This window comes from Mirounga leonina, unplaced genomic scaffold (genome assembly GCF_011800145.1).
Source record: "Mirounga leonina isolate KUSES-001 unplaced genomic scaffold, KU_Mleo_1.0 Mir_418, whole genome shotgun sequence".
NCBI lineage: Eukaryota > Metazoa > Chordata > Mammalia > Carnivora > Phocidae > Mirounga > Mirounga leonina.
In genome coordinates this window covers 4,928,796-4,950,837 of record NW_023270739.1, presented here as the reverse complement: position 1 = coordinate 4,950,837, position 22,042 = coordinate 4,928,796, and the positions used below count along the sequence as shown (strand labels likewise).

The 22,042-nt window shown below is 43.2% G+C and overlaps 1 protein-coding gene across 1 annotated transcript in view; it reads right to left on the bottom strand.

The window, feature by feature from the left end:
* MRTFA (myocardin related transcription factor A) overlaps positions 1–15,368 on the bottom strand; it is a 195,351-nt gene extending 179,983 nt beyond the window's left edge. Inside the window, exon 1 of the mRNA XM_034987452.1 lies at positions 15,118–15,368. The gene's annotated coding sequence lies outside the window, so the exon portion shown is untranslated. The remainder of the gene's footprint in view (positions 1–15,117) is intronic.
* Positions 15,369–22,042: the final 6,674 nt, after the last annotated feature.

Sequence of the window (22,042 nt, the reverse complement as noted above, 5' to 3'; positions counted from 1 at the left end):
CAGGTAACTTAATTCCTCCAAGTTTGTTCTTCCACTTCTAAATTATTTTGGTTATTCCAGATCCTCTACATTTCCATTTGAATTTTAGATTCAGAGTGTCAATTTCTACAAAAAATTCTGCTGAGATTTTGATTGTGAACACACTGAATCTTTATAGATTGTTTTGGGAAGACCAGACAACTTTACATTACTGGGTCTTTCAAACCATGAATGTAATATATCTCCACATATTTAAGTCTTCAATTTCTCTCAGCAATGTTTTGCGATTTTCAGTCTAAAGATCTTATAGTTAACTAAATTTGTTCCTAAAAAACCTTTTTTAAAGATTTATTTATCGATTTTAGAAAGAGAGAGAGAACAAGTGGGAGGGGCAGAGGGGAAAGAGAATCTCAAGCAGGCTCTGTGCTGAGCACGATGCAGGGCTCTGTGGTGTGCCCTGCTGAGCATGATGCAGGGCTCTGTGCTGACGATGCAGGGCCCAATCTCATGACCCGAGATCACAACGTGAGCCAAAACCAAGAGACATATGCTTAACCGACTACACCACCCAGGCACCCCAAGAAACTTAAATTTTAAATTGGTTGCTAATATTGTAAAATAGAGAAAATTTACAATTTTTAAAAATCCAGATTTCTGGCTTCCCAGAAGATCAGCAATCGTGGGCCTACACTCCCACATGTCACAATATCCTAGAATCAAAAAGTGGCAACCCTCTTTAGACAGGGCATGTCCTCTCCAATTTGCCACAGTCTTACCACTCCTCATTAAAAATCCCTGATCTACCCATTTCCATTCATTTAAGTTACCTGCTTGGAGCCTATATCCAGTGAAACACTTAGGGGAAGAGGTATGAGTATAATATAATTATATTTGCATTTTTAAACTCTGACTTCAGTGTGGAGAATTGATTAGTTAGGGTCAGAAAGAACGGAAGCAGTAAAACTAGGTAAGTATTTACTGATGTGGTCTTGGAGAGATCATGACTTGAACTAGCTACAGTGACTTCGGGAGAAATAGGAAGTTGACAAATAAGATTTGTCAGTATTTCTATAGTGATTACCAACCAGAATTGATGATGGAATGGATGTGAGCAGAGAGAGGCAGATGTCAAAGATGACCTGTCAGATTTCTGGCTTGTGTAACCAGGTGGACAGAAGTGCCATTTACAGAAATGGGGAACACTGGAGCAGGAACAACTTCGGCAGTCGGAAAAGAAGGCTAAGAACTCAACTGAGAATATAAACCTGAGATGTCCACGAGACCTCCAGGTGGAGGTGGCAAAATTACTTCTGTTCAAAAAATTATGGGAATACACATTTGGGAATCATTACCAGACGAGTAGTTTTTAAAGCTAGGGACTAAATGAGATCTCCTAGAGATAGATAATTAGAGGGTTTGAAGCTAAGTCATGAGAAAGTCCCATACTCAGAGGCCAACATAAAGAAGAGCTAGCAAAAGAGACAGAAAGTATAGCAGGAAGGTAGAAGGAATGAACAAAGTATTAGATGAAAAACTAGAATAATGTCATACCAAGAATATAAAATGGCTTTTAAAAAGATGATCAACTATGTTAAATAGCACATGAGAGGTAAAATAAGAATGAAAGTGGCTGTCCCTTCATCCATTAATCTGTTCAAAAATATTTATTAAGCACCTACAATATGCTAAGTATTGTTGGTGTTGAGGATACAGCAATAAACAAAATCCTTGCCCCTGTAGAGACTATGATCTAGTGGGAGGAGACAAACAAAAACCAAATACATGTTGGGGCACCTGGGTGGCTCAGTTGGTTGGGCATCTGCCTTCAGCTCAGGTCATGATCTCAGGGTCCTAGGATCAAGCTCCACAGCAGGCTCTGTGCTCAGCAGTGAGTCTGCTTGTCCCTCTCCCTTTTACTCTGCCCTTCCCTCCCGCTCGTGATTTCTCTCTCCCAAAATCTTAGGAGAAAAAAAAAATACACGTCAAGTCCTGTGGAGAAAGTGACGTAGGATAAGGGAAATAAGGACTGCCTCAGATTAAGGAGTAAGGTGGCTTTTTTATATGTGGTGGTCTCTCTAATAAGGAGACATCTGAGCAAAGATCTGAAAAAAGTGAGGAAGTAAACCATGCGGAGATTTAGGGAAAGAGTACTTCAGGCAGAGAAAAGAGCAAGCACAAAGACCTGGTATGACCCAGGAACAGCACGGAATCCAGTGGGATTGTAGCAGAGTAAGCAAGGGGGAGAGTGGCAGATCATGAAACTGACTCTAGAAAACAGATCCTAAGATCTATAATCTATGTGGAGAGCAGATCACAAAAAATCAGAACAGAAACAGGGAATTCAGTTCAGAGGAAGCTACTGCAGTAATCCAAGCAAGAAATAATGATTATGTGATGGTCAGTTATATGGGTCACTTGATTACACTATCGTCCCCAGTTATTCAAACACTAAGTGTTGCTGTAAAGATATTTTGTGGATGTGATTAATATTCATAATCAGTTGACTTTAAGTAAAGGACAGTGTCCTAGATAATCTAGGTGGGCCTGATTCAATGAGTTAAAAAGACTTTGGAGCAGAACTGACGTTTCCCGGAAGAAATTCTACCTGTGGGGACGCCTGGGTGGCTCAGGTCATGATCCTGGAGTCCCGGGATCGAGTCCCGCATCGGGCTCCCTGCTCAGCAGGGAGTCTGCTTCTCCCTCTGACCCTCCCATCTCTCATGTGCACTCTCTCTCACTCATTCTCTCTCTCAAATAAATAAAATCTTAAAAAAAAAAAAAAAAATTCTACCTGTGGATAGCAACTTCAGCTCAAGACAGCCTAGCCTATGGATATCATATCTGCTTAGCCAGCCCCTACATCATGTAAGGAATAAATCCTTACAATAATCTCTTAATGTGTATCTTCTACTGCTTCTGCTTCTCCAGATGAACACTGATACAGATTTTGGTATCTGGAAGTGTTCTGTTTAACAATTCAAAAATGTGGAAGTGTCGGGGCGCCTGGGTGGCTCAGTCGTTAGGCGTCTGCCTTTGGCTCAGGTCATGATCCCAGGGTCCTGGGATCGGGCCAAGCATTGGGCTCCCTGCTCCGCGGAGAGCCTGCTTCTCCCTCTCCTACTCCCCCAGCTTGCGTTCCCTCTTTCGCTGTGTCTCTCTCTGTCAAATAAATAAATAAAACATCTTAAAAAAACAAAAAAATGTGGAAGTGTCTTTGAAACTGGGTAATGGGTAGAGGTTGAAGAATTTTGAGAAGCATAATAGAAAAGCCTAGGTTGGGGGCGCCTGGGTGGCTCAGTCGTTAAGCATCTGCCTTCGGCTCAGGTCATGATCCCAGGGTGCTGGGATCGAGCCCCGCGTCGGGCTCCCTGCTCAGCGGGAAGCCTGCTTTCCCCCTCTCCCACTCCCCCGCTTGTGTTCCTGCTCTCGCTAACTCTCTCTGTCAAATAAGTAAAAATAAAATCTTAAAAAAAGAAAAGCCTAGGTTGCCTTCAACAGACTGTTGGTAGAAATATGGACATTAAAGGCACTCCTGGTGAGAGCTCAGAAGGAAGTAAGAAGCAAAAAAAAAAAAAAAAAAAGGAAGTAAGAAGCACAGTAGGGAAAGCCTATATTGTTTTAGAGAATACATATGTCATCATAAACAGAATGCTGGTGAAAATGTGAACATTAAAGATGCTTCTGGTAAGGACTCAAAGAAATGAGGAACATTACTGGAAACTGGGACAATCCTTTTTATATAGTGGCAATAAAACTTGGCTGAATTGTGTCCTATGGTTGTGTGAAAAGCAGAATTTATAAGTGATGAACTTGAATATTTAGCTTAGGCAATTTCCAAGCAACATGTTGAAGGTGCAGCCTAGTTTCTTCTTGCTGTGTACAGTAAAATGCAAGAGGAAAGATAAATTGATTGGTGAAATGTTAAACAAAAGAAACCAGGACCTGATGATTTAGGAAATCCTCAGCTTATCCAGACCACATAAAACACTAAAGAAATGCATTATTAAAAAAGCACTGCTGTGGAAAGAAAGCCAAGGATGTGGCTGGACAACCTTTTCCTAGCGCTGAAGATACTACACATATAACTAGGGGATCTCCTCGACCAACCATCTAAAGAGAAGCTAGGAATAAAATGAGATATCCAGGAAATATCTATGGAGGACCGTCTTGTCTAATGATAAGAATCCCCAACACATACAAAGGAGACCCACAAGGCTTCTGAAAATGTTATGTCAGCAGAAACACTGCCAACTTGGCCTAACAGAGAAAGAAAGAGAATGAAATAAAAGGCTACTGAACTACCAAAATTCTACAGGCAAGAAATAGGCTAATAAAACTACTCAGTTGCAAACACATACTATCCTTCGAGAAAAGTTAGGATAGACACCAAATGCAAAGGCAACAAAAGTAAAAATAAATGAGTGAAACTACATCAAACTAAAAAGCTTCTGCACAACAAAGGAACCTATCAAGAAAATGAAAAGGCAACCTACTGACTGGGGGAAAATATTTGCAAATCATGTATCTGATATGGAGCTAATATCCAAAATACATTTTTTAAAAACTCCACAACTCAAGAGCAAAAAAACAATCTGATTAAAAAATGGGCAGAGGATCTCAACAGACCTTTTTCCACAGAAGACATACAGATGGGCAATAGGTATATGAAAAGATGCTCATCATCACTCATCATCAGGGAAATGCAAATCAAAACCACAATGAGACACCTCACATCTGTCAGAATAGCTATTATCAAAAAGACAAAAAATAACAAGTGTTGGTGAGGATATGGAGAAAAAGGAACATTTTTGCACTATTGGTGGGAATGTAAATTTACACAACCAGGATGGAAAACAGTATGGAGGAGGTTCCTCAAAAAATTAAAAATAGCACTACCATACAATCTACCATTTCTAGGTACTCATCCAAAGAAAATTTGAAAAGATGAATGCACCCCCATGTTCACTGCAGCATCATATACAACAGCTAGAGATGAAAACAACCTAAGTATCCACTAAGGGATGAACGGATAAAGAAAATGTGGTATATATAATTATTCAGCCATAAAAAAGTGAAGGGCGGCAAAAGGTACAAATTTCCAGTTATAAAAATAAATAAGTCATGGGGATGTAATGTACAGCATAGCAACTATAGTTAATAATATTGTATTGCATATCAGAAAGTTGCTAAGAGAGCAAATCTTAAAAGAAAAAAATTATACTTATGTATGGTGACAGACTTATTGTGATCCTTTTGCAATAAACAAATATCAAATCATTACAAAGTACACCTGAAACTAATAATGTTATATTTCAATTATAATTCAATTTAAGAAAGAAAGAAAGGAAGGAAGGAAAAGAGAAGAAAATTAGAGCTGAGCCTTGAGCCCAGAAGCCACAGCCATGGGCTCAGAGCATGGAGTCTAAAGCCACACCAGATTACTCCCAGGCTTTGAAATGTAATGAGATTTTCCCTGCTGGATCTTGAAACTGCTTGGGACCAGTGACACACTTATTCCTTGCATTTTTTCCTTTTTGGAACAGGAGTCTTTACCTGTCCCACCACTGTATTCTGGGAACATATAACTTGTTTTCTAGTTTCACAGGTCCACAGATGGAAAGGATTATTCCCCAAGATGGATCATACCCAGAGTCTCACATATACCTAATCTGGAGAATTTATATGAGATTTTGCACTTTTGAGCTGATGACATGTAGATGAGATCCTGAGCTTGAGTTGATGTTGCAATGGGTTAGGATTTTGGAGAATGTTGGAATGGGATGAATGTACTTGGCATATGGGACAAATGTGAATCTTTGGGGGCCAAAGGTTAGACCGTAGTAAGACTGAAAAATGGCACCCTAGACATACCCACATTTTCCACATCCTAGACGCTGGAATTCGTGAATGTTACCTTAAATAGCCAAAAAAACAAAAAACCAAGGGGGGGGGAATCTTTGCAGATGTGATTAAGTATCTTGATATGGGGAGATTATCCTGAATTATCTGGGTGAGCCCTAAATGCAATCACTTATCTTTATAAAAGGGAGACAGATTTGACAAACACGGAGGTGAAAGAGATGTACACAGAGATCTGAAGATGCTGCCCTTGCACATTGAGGTGACACTGCCACAAACCAAGGAATGCTGGCAGCCACCAGAAACTGGAAGAGGTGAGGATGGCTCCCCTAAAGCCTCCAGAAGGAATGCAGCTCTGTGCTGACACCCTAATTTTGGCCCAGTGAAACTGATTTCAGACAACGGGCCTTCAGAACTCTAAGAGAATAAATTTAGGCTGTTTTAAGCCACTAAGTCTGTGGTGATTTATTATAGTAGCCAGCCATGGGAAACTAATCTGATGGCTTGGACAAGGATGATTACAATGGAGGTGGTGAGAAGTGATCAGATACAGATATATTTAGCAGACAGAACTAGCAGGATTCACTGATGGATTGGATATGAAATGGGAAAGGAAGAGAAGATGATGCCAAGGTTCTTGCCTGAATAACTATAAGACTAACCATTTTACTAAGCTAGGGACAACCCACTAGCTCACCAACACACAAGTCAGTGGTGGCCTCACTGAAAACTGTTTTGGTAGAATTTGGGGCTGGACATCAGATTACAGACAGAAAATCCAGAGTACTAGGATTTTATAGTATTATAATTTACTTTGAATATTATTATGCTTTCTGGTTGTTATTCATCTGTTCATTACCTTTCCCTTTACCTAGCTCCAGTCGTTAATGGACCAAATATCAAGTAAAAAGTTGATTAATTCTCAAGTGGGCCAAAGGAACTAAGTTCAGGACACTGTCCTTTAAGGCAACGGAGGACAGGTGAACAGGAAGGGGTGGGTGACTTTCATTCATTCAACCAGGATTTTTTTTTTTTTAAGATTTTGTTTATTTTTATTTATTTGACAGAGAGAGAGAAACAGCAGGAGAGGGGATAGGGTCAGAGGGAGAAGCAGGCTCCCCGCTGAGCCGGGAGCCAGATGTGGGACTCGATCCCGGGACTCCGGGATCATGACCTGAGCCGAAGGCAGTCGCTTAACCAACTGAGCCACCCAGGCGCCCACAACCAGGATTTATTGAGCATCTATTATATCCCATGACAAGCATGATGTTAAATGCTGACAAAATAGCAATGAAGAGACAGACATGGTCCCTGGCCTCATGAAGTTTATAAGAAAAACATAAATAATTATATAATTATTTAGCTGTAATTGTAGCTACTGCTACAAAAAAAAATTCTGGGTGTTATGAAAATTAACATGAACAGAATGCCTATTATGTGCTAAATGCTTTATATGTAGCTTATTTACCTCTCACAACTAAACTATGAGGAAATAGAGGTTTGACAAGATTAATTCCCTTGCTCAAGATCACAAGCCAGTGAGCCGTAGAGCCAGATTGAAAACAGGTGCATTCAACTCCGAACTCATCACTACTATCTCCGAACAGTAGGAAAATCTACTATGTCTTTTCAAAAGAAAACAAAGAAGTGGCCAGAAGAGGTAGAGAGTCATACAGGTAAAGTTTTGAAGATCCTTGCTCTAGAAAGAGCTTTCTAAGCTCTCACTTGATGAAGGTGAATTTTGGAGGGTGTTCAAAAATCGCTTAACACTCTCCAAATAGAACAAAAGGTTACACTATAATTAACTCAGTTTTATTTAGGCACCCAACAGGTTATTAAACATGTTGAAAATAAAATGTCATGAATACCTTGTCCAAATTGTACAGGTCATGCCCAGTTTTCATACAAATTGTTTCTGCCAGGCTCACCTTCAGAATCAGCTTCAGGTAAAAGTGAAAGGGGTTAAAAAAAAAAAAAGGTCAATCATGCTACAGAGTGATTTAAGAAAATGACTAAATAATTATTTTACTCAATGTATACAAAGATTCATGACAGATATTACACAAATGAGCCACACCACCTAAGATGTTCTACTGCATAAAGGAAAACTTCAAGTTATTTAATTTCAAGTCAAATCACTAATCTATGATCTTCATTGTATTCTTGGTTTCCTATTCCCACCATTCCAGGTCTCCGCCATCCTCCCTTGCAAAAAAAAAAAAAATCTGAACAGAAAGGAAATGTCAACCATAATGTGAAATGATCTACTGAATCTACAAAACAGAGAATTTAAAATACCACCACATCTTTGCCTTCCATGCCACCTTAGGGCATTAACCTGGAATATTAGATTTAAAGAGTGAAAAGCTCCTGAATGGAAGCGTGCAAGTGATTTTCCATAAAAAGTGATTATCCCAAGTAACAGACATAAGAAAGAAAATGGTCCTTACCTTTCATTTCTAAATTGTTTTGAAAGGCAAGACAATACAAGGCAAATTTAAAAAGACTACTTTAAATACATCCCATCATATAGAGGCACCTGGCTGGCTCGGTCAGTAGAACATATGACTCTTGATCTCTGGGTCATGATTTCGAACCCCATTTTGGGTGTGTATAGAGCTTACTTAATGAAATAAATAAAAATAATCTTACCAAAAAAAAAGTACATCCATCATATAACAAAATATAAAGTCAACAATAAAGCCAGTTTCACCATGAAATCGTGTAACACCACTCTCATACCAAAATGCAATATGGTGTGTCCTAAAATATGAGGAGAGGACAACTTTCCAAGTTCCTGTAAATTTTGTGGTAGTGAAAATATGTACAAATTAACCACGATTAGGAGACTTTGGCATCACTTATGCCATTTACAGTTACAAAGATAACTGAAACACTGACAAAATATGTTTAAAATTTGGACACTATAGTATGTCCTTATTTAGTATTTATTGAGCAATTTAGGATGTGAAATCACTACTATAGCTTTCAGGAATGGCAATAAGATACATATAAGGAATACTGCAAAGAATATTTTGAAAGCTACAACACCTTGATTACTACCATAAAGAATTCTCAACATACTAACATTTTCACAAACTGTGTAAAAGTGAACAGGAACATTTACCGAAGGCAAAGTTAGGCACTTCATACACATTATCATAGAGAGTCAGTATCTTTTTTTTTAAATTAACATATAATGTATTATTTGTTTCAGGGGTACAGGTCTGTGATTCATCAGTCTTACACAATTCACAGCGCTCACCATAGCACATGCCCTCCCCAATGTCCATCACCCAGCCACCCCACCCCTCTAACCCCCCTCCACTCCAGCAACCCTCAGTTTGTTTCCTGAGATTAAGAGTCTCTTATGGTTGGGAGTCAGTATCTTTTAATTCAAGAACAGACCTGAGGGGACACCTGGCTGGCTCAGTTGGTGGAGCATGTGACTCTTGATCTCAGGGTTGAGAGTTCAAGCCCCACATGGGGCGTGGAGCCTACTTAAAAAAAAAAGAGAGAGAGAGAGAGAGAGAACTTGGTTCAAACCCTGATTGCAATCTTTCTAAATTAGTGAATCTCTCCAAGCTTCTTTCCTCATCTACAAAATGGAACTAATACTTACTTCACAGAGCTGGTGTGAAAATTAATGAGGTAGCATAACAATGAGTTGACTGTGACTCCATGATCCTTATAACAACCTCATGTTGTAAGAATCATTAACCCCATTTTATAGAAGAAAAAACTAGTCACAAGAAGGTTAAGTGGTGAGCCTATGGTTACACAGCTGATAATTGTCAGTACCTAGCTCTGCTCATGCCCTTAAACTTGACATGTTACTTCACTAGTTATTTTACTCTCTCATACTACGAAGTTTATAATTTTTTTCAAGTTACACCCATTATATGTTAAATTTTGATACCAGACAAAAGTTTTTCAAGAAATAAAAATCACTGGGCGCGTGGGTGGCTCAGTCGTTAAGCGTCTGCCTTCAGCACAGGTCATGATCCCAGGGTCCTGGGATCGAGTCCCACATCGGGCTTCCTGCTTGGCAGGAAGCCTGCTTATCGCTCTCCCACTCCCCCTGCTTGTGTTCCTGCTCTCGCTATCTCTCTCTCTGTCAAATAAATAAATAAAATCTTTAAAAAAAGAAAAGAAAAGAAATAAAAATCACCCATAATTCCCACTTATAATTTTAGAGGTCAAAGACCTGTAAGTAGCCCACCTATCTTCAAATTCAGTAACAGAGTATACATTCCAAATTTCAAATTGAGCTATGCAAATTGTTACCAGGACTCATAAACAGGGAATGATTTCTAAAAGCATTTGAATAAAAGTGACTAGGGAAGCAAACAAATCAGATATACCACAAAAGTAAAAATATGGTATCTGAAGAAAAGACATTTTCACAATGCTCAATATTCCAAAGATTCTGCAGATCTTCATCACCACTATGTGAGCCAGCCTCAAACAAAGGGTGAAGAACTGGCCCAGGCTCAGCCACTAGACTGTTGTGGAACCTCAAACCACTGAATTTCTCAGTGCCTCTGTTCAACTAAACAGTGAAGAGTTGGACTGGAGTCCCTGAACCGCAGGACTGAAGGCAACTTAGGCAATTTGCTCCACCCAATGCACCCTGGCAAAGCACCCAATTCCTGCTCTAACACCTGCAGAGACATGGAGTTCAAAGATCTTCCCTCTTCACAGAAGTGACAGACTTAGTGTTAAGAATCAATCTCTGAGGATTCTTTTGTGACTCAGTCACAAAAGTGCTCACTCTGGTATTTTTACTATGGGTCCTGGTTCCACCACTAAGCTCTTCTGAAGATGCACCTTTAACTGCTTTTGGTTAAACCCATTCTGCAGATAGAGGGCCCAGTAATTTAGAGAGACGACAAGAGAACACAAGATACCCTTCACAGGCAACTGTGCCCCCTGAGGTATTGTCATAACTGGGGAGTTCAGCTAAATAAAATCACTGGTTCACTCTATTGATGAAATAAAAACTATCTAAACGTAAGTAGTCAAACTGGAAAAACTGATGCTGAAGGAGCAAATGACTACATTTAAATGATTACATTTAAATGATTGACATTTAAAAGCCTCTGAATACTCTCATCATTCACATTCATTCATCTCTGACTGGAACCTCATTCATCCATGGTCAGTTCTATGATATTGCCCAAAATGAAGAATGATAATGATAATGCATGTGAACCTGTTCCAAGGACTTAGCATATTTTTAACTTATTTAATCTTTATAGCAGCAATATAAAGTAGCCACCATTATTATCCCCATTTTATAGTGAGTTACCAAGATGTGGTTAAGAGTGTCACAGTCACATCCAAGGTCACACAGCTAGCATGTGGTAGAAGTAGGATTCCAACCCAGGAAGTCTGGCTCTAGTATTTACGCTTTTAACTGCCTTTCTATCACTCTGACAAGTTACTGTTCTCCTCAATATCAGAAAAATTACTCCACCCTCACCTTACACACAGAGATTAAGTGTTTGTCCTTAGTACCAATGCTGGCCTAGGCTACTTACAACATTTCATACAGCCCCAATTCACTTCCACATATTAGCCTACCATTTTGAGGGCACAGAGTAAGCACCCAATAAATACCTGTGAATATCTGTTAAAAGAATTAAATCTTTCCCAATTCCCTCATTTTCCCAAAGGTAACCTTTCCCTCCTCTGAATCCTTCCCTCCCTTCCCCCAGCACTTTGTACCTTCTTCTAACACTTTTTCTGTTCTATGCTACCCACTGTGGTAGCCAGCCTCCAAGATGGCCCCTAAAGATTCTCACCTCCTAGTATTCACACCCCTATGTAATCCCTTCCCACAATACGTGACCAATAGAATACTGGAGAAATGATGGTATGTGACTTCTGAAGCTAGGTCGTAAAAGACAATGCAACTTGGTCTCTTGGATTACTTGCTCTGGGGGAAGCCAGCTGCCATGCCATGAGGGCATTCAAGTACTTCTATGGAGAGGCCCACATGGAGAATGGAGACCTCCCACCAACAGCCTACACCAACTTGTCAACAATCTGAGTAGCCACCTTAGAAGAGGATCCACCAGCCTGTCTTCAGAGACTGCAACTCCAGATGACATATTTCTGCAATCTCTTGAGAGACCCTGAGACTGAACCACTGCTCAAGCTGCTCCCAAATTTCTGACTCACAGAAACTGTGAGGGATAGTAAATGTTTACTGTTATCTTAAACACTAACTTTTGGGGTAACACGTTATGCAATACTAGCTAACACCTAGTCTCTAAAACTGTAAGTTCCTTAAGAGCAGAGACTGTTTCCTTGATTCTCAAAACTCATTAAGGCCTTTAATAAACTGTGCCTATATTTGAATGGTGTCAGTGGGCCCTTCCCTTTGTTCAATGTTCCTTTTCTTCCAAAGTATAACCATTTATAAACTACCTATATGGTAAATGCCTGTGCCACTTCATCCGTGATCTGTCAATGTCCTCCCGCTTTTCTTTCAAAGACCTTCTGAAATAAACCTCCTGATCAAAGTTTTTTTTTCAGATGAAAATGCTCCTATGTCAATTCTAACTATCAACCCTAGCATTTACATAAACACACCATTCACTGTATATATTCACATTCATCTTTTATTCAACAAATATTTACTGAGCATCTACTATGTCCCAAATTGCTTTTTTTTTTTTAAAGATTTATTTGTCAGAGAGAGTGCACAAGCAGGGGAAGCAGCAGGCAGAGGGAGAAGCAGGCTCCCCACTGAGTAAGGAGCCCGATGTGGGACTTGATCCCAGAACCCTGGGATCATGACCTGAGCCGAAGGCAGCCGCCCAACCAACTGAGCCACCCAGGCGTCCCTCATTTATATTTATTTCTACAGTGTTAGAAGGAAAAGAGCATACATACTTTTAAGTCAGAAATTCAAGTCCTGGCTCTGTCACTAACTGTATAACCTGAGACAAATTATTTAACTATGCTGAGCCTCAGTTCTCCTGTCCTAAAGTGGAGGTAAAATCTACCTCAGAGGACTAATTAAGTAGTAACATTAAAAGCCCAGCTTAATGCCTATTACATAGTGGGCATCAAGAAATGTCGGTTTCCTTCCCCCTTCCTAGGGCTTATATCTGCGGTCAGAAGATCTATCAGCAAGCTCAGTTACTTCTGTTTGGAATGATCTTCCTCCTTCATCTAATGAGTTAAGATTCAACTCAAAGGCCACCTTCTCTCTGAAGTGCAAAGGAAAAGCTCCCTTGACCCTCCCATACAGTTCTGGAGTTTATTTCAATGTGTTAAAATTATCTGTCACTTTCTGCCTCACACTAGACTTGACCTCCTATGAGCAGGGACCATATCGCACTTACCAGATAACCTTGGCTTTTAGAAAAAACACCTGGCAAGGCACCTGGATGGCTCAGTCAGTTAAGCATCTGCCATGGGCTCAGGTCATGATCTCAGGGTCCTGGGATCGAGCCCCGAGTTGGGCTGCTCAGCGGAGAGTCTGCTTCTCCCTCTACCTCTCCTTCTGTGCTCTCTCACTCTCAAATAAAATCTTTAGAAAAACAAAAACAAACCACTTGGCACGTTTTGGCAAGGAACAAGTTTATTGAATGAATGAATGAATGAATGAACGAAGTCATTACTTAAGTAGTACCCAAAGCTAGTACTGAGTGACCTAAATCTTATGGTTTTGCTCTTTATGGGCTGAGATGCTGTTTCATACTTCTTTTGAATCCCTTCCTCATAGCACTCAGTAGAGGACTAAGGATGTGGAAAGTCTGCAATAAATACTTTTGGATTATGGGATACATCTTACTCTTCCATCTCACGATTTTACTCTAAATAAAAACTTAACCAAAGAAATGTGACTTGTGAAAGCCTTTCTAAACAGGGTTCTCTTCTTAACAGTTACTGGCAAAGAACTGAAGCCAATGCTAGAACGGACTACAGTCAGTTTTTCTTTGCATGTGTTTTTGAAAAAAGCAGTAATTAAATCATTTCACTAAGAAGCTATCATAAAGCCCTTTGATTCACTATGAAAATGCAAATGACATTAGGCAAAACTTAATTTAATAATTTTCAGCCAAGGGCTCCCCACCCTACTGTCCCGGGGCTGTGTGCCAGCTGGCTGTACCACCTCACTCCTGGGAGGTGGCTGCTTTTCAACAGTAAAACTGCTTAAGTGAAATCTGTGGCATTTTGGGGGGTCCTCTAACATAAAACACGTGAATTTCACTTTTTACTGAAAATAATGAGTATGTTACAGGCTTTTGGCTTCAAGTAGAAAAGATCTTGAAAAAAATCTCAAAAGCTGGCAACCTGGGGGCATTTCAGACTTCTTATGGACTTCAAAGTACGTAAAGACACATGAAGCTAGGTATAATTTCATTATTACATTTAAGTGACATCTTTCACATCCCCCTATACGCATACCTCATGCCAAGTACAGCTGGTAAGTAGTCAAGTGTCCACCAAACTGCCTTTCATTTATGCTATCCACACACTAGTGAGAAAACTGAGATCCTGACAAAGCCAAGTTGGGCTGGTGCTTAAACACAAACTGATCTACCCGTCGTTCTCAGCTCACAATGACCCCGTGTAGTAGGTATTACGCCCATTTTCCTGAGAAGGAAACTGAAGCCCAAGATGACACAGCTAGCGAACGGCAGGTTGGAGAGTTTGACCTGAAAGCTCCAGCCCTAGCTACGACAGAGTGTCAGTGCTTTCCTGCGGTGCCGGCCAGGGTGGGAGGTGTAATCAAAGTATCCTGACAGACACTTTCTTGGAGGATCAAGTTCTTGGCTGTCAAGTTTCCAACCTGCCAGAGCCCTTACACCTGGCGGCATTCGGGATGCAAACAGTGGCATCAGCAAGTCCAGGTGAGGCTCCCTTGCCTGGGAATCCTAGGACTGCACATGGATCCTGAGGGTCTGCACAAGGTAAATCTGTGCCGGGGAAAGCGCCCATACCGGGTACCCGCAGTCAAAACACACCCGGGCGCAACGGGTGCGGGACGCCCCCTCCCCGCATCCCCCCACCGGCGCTGCCAGGCCAGGCGGCTCACAGGTGCACGGCCGCGCCCCGGGCCGCCCGCCCCGGCTGGGCGACCCCGGCCGGGAGGGAAGGGACGGGCGAGGCGAGGCGAGCGGCGGCGGGCCGGGGGCCGGGCTGTGAGGCCCGGCCCGCAGCCCGACCCTGAGGGCGCGCCGCGGGGTCGCGAGGAGAAAGGATGCTCGGGGCGGGGCCGCGGTGGGGGAGGGGTCCTCTGTCCGGACTCTCACTCACCGCCTCGCGCTCCTCCCAGCCCGGGCTCCGCGGCGGTCCCCCTCCGGCTCTCACCGCGCGCCTCCCCTTCCGAGGCTCAACGTCTGGCCAGGGCGCACGGAGCTGGGGAGAAGTCTGCGCAAGCGGAGGGCGTGTGGCGAGCGGAGCCGAGGGGGTGGGGAGGATGGAACGGTCGCTCTCGCCGCCGCCTCAGACACCACAGACACGGCCGCCGCCGGCTCCTCTCAGCCACGGAAGCTGCGGCCCCTCCCACCACACCCGCCTCCCACCTCCCACACTGCCCCCTGGAAGAGTGACGGCGGCACTGACCAATCAGAGGCCTTGTGGAGGCTGGGACCGGAGGACTGAAGGGGGGCGGGAAGGGAGGGGTGCGAAGGAGGCGAGGACGGCGGCGGGACTTCCTGTGACTGACGGCCGGGCGCGGCCAATGAGCAACGAGAAGATGACCTCATCGTCAAAGGAAGTCTGGAACTGGCGGAGCTGCGGCTAGGAGGTGGGAGGAGGTCGGCGACGTGCCGGAGGCGGGGCGCTGGGGGGGGGGGCCTTAAAGAGGCGGAAGCCCATTGGTCACCCTGCCGAGGGAAGGGCGGTGGCGGACCCGACTGGCCCTCGACAAGTTGCCAAGGGGTCAATGCCGCGGGCCCTTAACTGCATTAATCCTCCTGACCCAACCCGATCTTCCAAGGGGGCTAAAGGGTCCTCGCCCGGGCCTCGTAAATTGATTACTTCACTTTCACGCTTCCCAAAAGGAGGCACAATAAATTCCACATTGGCCCGGAGCCCTGAATTCCCGTTACAGCCCCCGCCCCACCGAGGCCCGTCTCCCCCTTTCTCTGAGTCAGTTTCCCCTAGGGGAAAAGGGAGGATACTAACACCTACCTGCCCCTCCCTACCTGCCTAGAATGTTGAGATCATTAATAGCAAAGTGCTTGGGGCCTCGAGAAGAGAAGGGGCTGAATGAACCCAAAAGCTTCTCTCCGGAGACTCCAGGAAGAGCATTTGTAAAAGGGACGGTTTCACTAGGTGACTCCCGACGACTCTTGCAATTGTAAAATTCTAAAATGCTGATGTCCTACTCTTTCTGGCATCCACTCTTGTAGCAAAGGGGTGTGTGTGTGTGTGTGTGTGCTCGCGCGGGTCTCCTGCCTTAGGCGCAGAGGCCACACATGGACCTGGTGCAAGACTTCAAACAGGAGAAAGCAAACTTAAAGGGAGAGAGAGGAGAAACCCGTAAAGCGAGGTCTGCTGTGGGAAGTGCCTTGGTGCAGGCAGGCCATTTGCTCCCCCTCCTCCCGCAATGGGAGGGAGTCCAGAAAAGGAGAAATAACTCCAACTTGGCGGGTGGAAAACAGGGGGAAGTGCTTTCCTGGGGATGGTGTTGCCGGGCAGGGTGGGAGGGAGGAGTAACAGTAGCTAGGGGAAGAAAGGAGCTAGGACATCCTTCCAGGTTTGGGGAGGAGCAGTGCCAAGGCACAAAGACCGAGAGGGGCAACTCACTTTATATGTTCCAGAGTAAATTCTTACTACGATCCCCTGATCTCCCCCAGAGTTCTCCCATGACTGCCTATTGGTGTAACTGTCAGAGGAAGGGCAAGAGAGAATGCTTCCTTTTCTCTCCTCCAATAGCTGCAAAAGCCAAAGTGGGCCCTGGGTATTCCCAATTATTCATCTGTAAGTCAGCTTCAAGTTCAGTGCCCATGTGCTCATCACAGAATCTTAGATTTCAGCAGGATCCTTGTGTCCTCTTGGTCACACACCTACCCCCCAAGGCAAGAATCCTTCCACAAAAGACCAGATAAAATTATTTATTCAGCAAATATTTCTGGAGTAAGACACTGAGGGGGTGCTTTCACCAAACTGGGGGGAGTTAAGGCAGATGATGAGGTGATTACAACGCCAGGCAGCATATCCCCAGGGTCATGATTAACAAGAGGACACAGAGGTGCACCTCAGAGGAGAAAGTACTCTGGTTTGAAATTGTTGGGGTGGGGCAGATTTCCCCAAGACAAGACTGGGGTGGGGCATTCCAGATAGTGTCTACCTAGACCCAGCCTTTATGAAAAAGCCAAAGCAAGAAGGAAGCACAAGCATATTTTATTAGTCATGGTAAGAGTGATAAGCCTATTCCTGTCTTCCCAGGCATGGCAAGCTTACCACCTCTCAAATAGACCTGTTCCTTCTCTGGACAACTTAAATTGTAATTATTTTGTATCCATATGCATGTATAAATTACTTGTTTATTTATTTACACATATATGTTTTGTGGATAATCTACATCCCTCTAATCTCTCAGCCTAGGTCCTATTTATCTCCTAAAGCTTCACAGAAACATGTCTAATACCTCTTCATCATGACAACATTCCAAATATTTGAAGATGACAAATATACCTTCCATACCTTCTGCCCATCCCCAAAACAATAGGGATAAAGTTGCTTTTTTATTTTGCCAGATTATGGTTTCCATCCTGATGACTTCATGTAGACATCTTTCAGTTTGTCAAGATCTATTGGGAACATGTGTTATTTTTGTCCTTCCAGCAAACATTCTCTTTCTTCTGGTAAGGGGAGCCTCATTTCCTCTAGGGAACCAGTCCTCCCCACTGTCTGTCCATATGGCTGCCATGGGGCTGATTCATTATTCATCTCTCCAGGGGCAGCACCCTGCCAGTCCTGACCAATCAGAGCACTGCTTCCCTCCTCCCTCTGCCCCCCCCACCACCATTTGCAATGATTGATTTAGGGAAATGCATGTGGCTCAAGGCAGTCCAATCAGAAGGAGTCCTGGGAACTTTGTGGGCACTACCCATATGGAAAAGTTTCCTTTACACGGAGGCGGCTAAACTATCTGGCTCATCCCCTGGAGTTGACCAGGAGGATCATGAAAGAACTTGCTCGAGAATACATAAAACCAATAGGGAAACAAACTATCAGAGCTGAGGTACAGATAAAAGTTACAACAGGTGATGATTCTGAGAACCTGGCCCCAGCTGTTTTCTGGCTTTTTGCTTTTGTAGGTGTCTCTGATCAGGATCTTTAGAAACAGAGCCCATAAGGGAGATCTGGGAATGGGATTTATTGGCGGGGGGGGGGGGGGGGGGAATAACCCGTAAGGGAGGGAGTTGAGCAAGACAGGGAAAAAGAAAGAGCAAAGCAAGAATCAGCTTGATTTTGTCTTGGCCTGATCCACAACGGAGAGCTCTAACATAAAACCACACCAAGGAGTGATCACCCCATGAGACACTGGGCAGCTTTGTATACCCAAATATCATCAGGCACTGGCGGTAAGCCATCAAGGAGTTAAGGTCTCCAAAGCTGCTCCTTTCAGCTGAAGGCAATTCTCTGGAATTTCGGGCATCTGGGAACCCTTAGCTGCCAACACTCACAGCAGCTGGGGGATGGGTGCACTGGCCTGTTAAAGAGATCTACATGGGGCACCATTTATGCCTCCTCTGTAGACCAGTATGTTCTCTTCCCTGTTGGGTTTCTGTTCCCTGCAACCAAAATGGGACCACTTAAAATACTCAGGTGGGATCTGATCACCAAAGTAGAGTGAGACTTTAGCCTTCCTTAATCTGACTCCCTACAACCATGAGCACACTAGAATGTCGTCTCAGCAAATTTAGAGACTGCCCTGGCCCTTTGCCTCAAATTGACTTTATAACCATTTCCTACTACCCTTTTTCCTTTAGAGCTTTTTTCCCCACAAACTGATACTAAGCAAAATTCACCCTTTCTTGTACTTCTATAGTTAATTCTTGGCCACAAACACAGGATTTCAAGCTTAACCCTGCTAATAATGAGCAGTTAGTCATCATTTTGTCCATTTTCATCCTTTGCTGCACTTTGCTATAAACACATGCTGATTCAACTCTGTCACTCCTCAAACTGGCTACCACTTCTAATTCTGTTGCTATTGCTGAAAGGGCAAACTCAATGACAGAAACCTTCAGCAAACTTCTAGAGACATTTTCCCCTCCTTCCTACCTGCTAATTTATACTCTTAGAAAATTTTCTCTACTTGTCTCTTCTCTCTCTTCCTGGAGAATCTCTCCAAAGGTGTTTCGCAAGACTTGACTAGCCCCATCCACAGCACATCCTGCTCATTTCTGTTTCTTCTTAAGTCTTTATTCAGGTTGGCCCCTCTGCCTAAACGTCTTCCCTTTTCGCTTTATCTAATCAAATCTTCACTCACATCCCTCTTGGCTCACATCCCCCAGGAAGGCCTCCACTATTCCTCCAGCCTAAATGGATCTTTTCTTTCTCTGACAATCCATAGCTCTGCTGTGCCAAGCACAACACTAAGCATCCTATATGCGTTGTCTTATTTCATCCTTGTTGTGACCCTGAGGTGGGTGCTCTTACAATCCTCATTTTTTGATAAGGAAACAAACTTAAGGAGGTTAATTGGGAAAATACTGCACGGGGTGCCTGGTTGGCTCAGTTGGTAGAACATGTGACTCAGTCTCTGGGTCATGAGTTCAAGCCCCACGTTGGGCGTAGAGCCTACTTTTTTTTCTTTTAAAGATTTTATTTATTTATTTGAGAGAGAGAGAGCAAGAGAGCACAAGCTGGGGGAGCTCCAGAGAGAGAGAGAGAGAAGCAGGCTCCCCACTGAGCAGGCAGCCAGACACGGGGCTCGATCCCAGGACCCTGAGATCATGACCCAACCCAAGGTGGACAGTCAACCACCTGAGCCACCAGGCACCCGGGCATAGAGCCTACTTAAAAAATACACACATATCACACAGCCACACAGCTACAAACTAGCAGAACCATGGTACAGATACCAAAATTAGAATATTAGAATATTAGAATTTTGGGTATAATACCATAAACATTTGTCGGCTACACACAAGGAACTGGAGGAAATATAAAAAAGTGAAATAGACAATCCTTGCCCACAATCAAGAACAGGGTTCATAAATGGGCACCTGGGTGGCTCAGTTGGTTAAGCGACTGCCTTCGGCTCAGGTCATGATCCTGGAGTCCCTGGATCGAGTCCCGCATCGGGCTCCCTGCTCGGCGGGGAGCCTGCTTCTCCCTCTGACCCTCCCCCCTTTCATGTCCTCTCTGTCTCTCATTCTCTCTGTCTCAGATAAATAAAAAAAATCTTTAAAAAAAAAAAAGAACAGGGTTCATAAAAACACCAATATGAACAATGCTCTAAAGTTAGTAAAAATGAGGGGCGCCTGGGTGGCTCAGTCGTTAGGCGTCTGCCTTCGGCTCAGGTCATGATCCCAGGATCCTGGGATCAAGCCCCACATTGGGCTCTCTGCTCGGTGGGAAGCCTGCTTCTCCCTCTCCCACTCCGCCTGCTTGTGTTCCCTGTCTCGCTGTGTCTCTCTGTCAAATTAAGAAATAAAATCTTAAAAATAACTAAATAAGGGACGCCTGGGTGGCTCAGTCAGTTAAGCGGCTGCCTTTGGCTCAGGTCATGATCCCAGGGTCCTGGGATCGAGTCCCACATCGGGCTCCTTGCTCAGCAGGGAGCCTGCTTCTCCCTCTCTCTCCCTCTGCTTGTGCTCTGTCAAATAAAATCTTAAAAAAAAAAAAAAACTAAATAAATAAAGTTAGTAAAAATGAAGTAAGCGAGAGTTCATGTCTTGCAGAAAACCCAGTAAATTCACATGAAGGAGTGTATGTTTGACAGGAAGCAATGAGGTGGGGCATTCCAACTTAAGGAACATTGAGTAATAGAATGGAGGGAGGAAAACATGGGACATGTTTAAGCAAGGGAGTTGTCTGGTTTGTTCAAGAGATAAGGCTTGAAAGTTGGTTGAGGCCCTATTGTAAAAAAGTAAAGAATGCCAAGACAAGGTAGATACTGGGCTTCTGAAAAAAGGATCCAAAATATATTTTAAGATTTACCTGGTAGTCAACTGATTAGATTGGAAGGAGACTGAAATGGGGTTGGGGAAGTAAGTTAGGAGACTACCACAGTTTTCCAGCCTGGAGGAAATTAGGACCTATGAGGATAAATGCAGCAGGCTTGGATTACTTTTTTCCCCCTATATTCTGTAAACACTTCTGTCTCTCTTTGTCCTCTAAAGATCATACCATCCTTGAGAAGTGTCAATCATTTTTTAAAAAATGTGCCCAGAACCACTAAACTGCTAACAATCTCTTGATACATAATAAGCACTCAGCAAATATTTTTGGATTTGAATCAAATGCATGAGCAGGATGATCAAAATGTTCAGGCTCTGTTTAAATGGTTTTATAGGAACTCAGGCCATGCCTGCAACCATCTCCAGGACTACTTGATAACAAAACTAAGCTAATTTTTTTTTTTAGCACCTATTATGCACATCATAAGCACCTATATGCACATAAGATCATCATCTTATTCAATTCTCCCCGTTGTACTGACATTTTTTCCATTTTACAGATCAGGAAAACTGAGGGTGACCAACCATCCCAGTTTGCAGAGATGGAAAAGTTGAGCTGCAGGACTTTTAGTACTAAAACCAGGACAGCCCCAGGCAAATCAAGAAGGTCTGTCATCCCACCAGGATACCTTGTTCCACATCACACAAGGCAGGGTTTAAACACAAAGCTGAACTCAAACCACCATAGGATTTTTACTTTGGCTTTCTGATCCTTGCTGTCCACATAAATATCTTATTTGGGTATTTTGAGATAGAATCCAAGCCTATTCTTATATTGAATTTGGCTCATGTGTTTGGGGCCTACTTGGGACTGGAGCTATAGAGAGGCAGGGAATCACAAAATGGATGGGTTTTTGTCAGAGAAAAGGAATCCAGGCTGGGCAATGTCTTTGCTGGAGGACGACCTTATAGAAGAATTCAGCTTTATAAGCCATTCTTTGGCGCCCTCTAGTGCTTGAGGGCTGGAACCCCTCTTTACTCCCTCGACTAGAGAACCCACGAGGCTGGTAACCGGTTAGCGTGGAACCCAATGCCAA